This window comes from Elephas maximus, chromosome 5 (genome assembly GCF_024166365.1).
Source record: "Elephas maximus indicus isolate mEleMax1 chromosome 5, mEleMax1 primary haplotype, whole genome shotgun sequence".
Classification (NCBI taxonomy): domain Eukaryota; kingdom Metazoa; phylum Chordata; class Mammalia; order Proboscidea; family Elephantidae; genus Elephas; species Elephas maximus.
Genome location: NC_064823.1, coordinates 164,011,030 through 164,013,201, shown reverse-complemented (window position 1 = coordinate 164,013,201; position 2,172 = coordinate 164,011,030).

The window sequence follows — 2,172 nt, the reverse complement described above, 5'->3', positions numbered from 1 at the left end:
TAGCGACAGGGTTGGATTTGTGTAAAGGTTAACAGCCTATCAGCAAAAAGAAGTTAAGATGGGGTATGAGGCCAGACTCTGGTTCAGTCATATTACTTTGGTCAGCCATCCTATAATTTTTGGGACTCAATGATGGGAGAATAAGGCTGCCCAAAACTGAGGGAGCATAGTTGCTGTCCCAGTGGGCCTTGAAGGCAGGGCTGAAGCCCAGAGCAAAGGGGCCTCACCAAGAATCCAGAGAGAGTAGCCAACACCCACAGTCTGGAGGTCAGGCCATTGCCCAGATGGTCCTGGAGAACAAAGGATTATTTTCAATTCTTGAGAGCTAGAATTGATGCCTTTGAATTATGGTGTTGGGGAAGAATATTGAAATATCTTAGACTTCCAGAAGAATGAATAAATCTGTATTGGAAGAAGTATAGCCAGAAAGCTCCTTAGAAGAGAGGATGGTGAGACTTTGTCTCACGTACTTTGGACATGTTATCTTACCTTAGAGAAGGACATCACACTTGGCAGAGTGGAGGATCAGCGAAAAAGAGGAAGACCCTGAACTAGATGGATTGACATAGTGGCTACAACAATAGGCTCAAACATAACAATGATTGTGAGGATGGCATACGACCAGGCAGTGTTTTGTTCTGTTGTACATAGGGTCACTGTGAGTCGGAAACGACTTGACAGCTCCTAACAACAACAACTGGAGAGCTAATGTAATTTGTTCTGCTGAGTTTTGGATTGCTTGGTGCCTGTTATTCCTTCTTCTCCTCCAAACTTTCCCATTTGAAATGGAAATGTCTACCTTGTGCCGGTTCCACCATTGTATTTAGGAAGCACATAACTTTTATTCTAGATTTCACACGTTCAGAGATGAAGAATTTTGTCCCAGGATGCAATGTGCCTAAAGTCTCACCCATATTTGATTTAGAAGATGAGATTTTGGACTTGGAGTTGAATTATTACTTTGGGGATGATGTGATGGGGTGAACGTGTTTTGCACGTAGGAAGGACATGAATTTTGAAGGGCCAAAGAGTGGAATCACCAGTCTCTCAGATTGTCGTACTGTGGTGGCTTGTGTGTTGCTGTGAAGCTTGAAGCTATGCCACTGGGATTTCAAATACCAACAGAGTCACCATGGTGGACAGGCTTCAGTGGAGTTTCCAGACTAAGACAGACTAGGAAGAAGGCCCTAGTGTCTACTTCTGAAAAAATGGGCCAGTGAAAACCTTATGAATAGCAGTGGAACATTGATACAGTGCCAGAAGATGAGCCCCCCAGGTTGGAAGGCACTCAAAAAACTACTTGGGAAGAGCTGCTGCTCAAAGTAGAGTCAACCTTAGTGACGTGGATGAAGTCAAGCTTTTGGGACCTCCATTTGCTCATGTGGCACGGCTCAAAATGAGAAGAAACAGCTGCAAACATCCATTAATAATTGGAATGTGGAATGTAAAAAGTATAAATCTAGGAAAATTGGAAGTCTTCAAAAAGTGAAATGGAATGCATAAAGATCAGTATCCTAGGCATTAGTGAGCTGAAATGGACTGATATTGGCCATTTTGAACCAGGTAATCACATGGCCTACTATGCCGGGAATAATAAAATTGAAGAGGAATGGTTTCACATTTGTTATCAAAAAGAAAATTTCAAGATCTATCCTGAAATATGATGCTGTCAGTGATAGGATAATATCCACATGCCTACAAGGAAGGCCAGTTAATACCACTATTATTCAAACTTATCAAAAGCCACTAATGCCAAAGATGAAGAAATTGAAGACTTTTACCAACTTCTGCAGTCTGAAATTATCAAACATGCACTCAACGCGCATTAATGATTACTAGTGATTGAAATACGAAAGTTAGAAACAAAGAAGGATCCGTAGTGGGAAAATGTGGCCTTGGTGATACGAACATCGTCAGAGAATGCATGATGGAATTGTGCAAGACCAACAACTAGCTCGTTGCAAATACCTTTTTCCAACAACATAAACAGTGACTATACACGTGGACCTCACCAGATGGAAGACACAGGAATTAAACCGACTACATCTATGGAAAGAGACAATGGAAAAGCTCAGTATCCATCAGGCAGAACAAGGCTAGGGGCTGACCATCAATTATTCGTATGCAAGTTCAAGTCAAAGCTGAAGAGAATTAAAACATGTCCACAAGAGC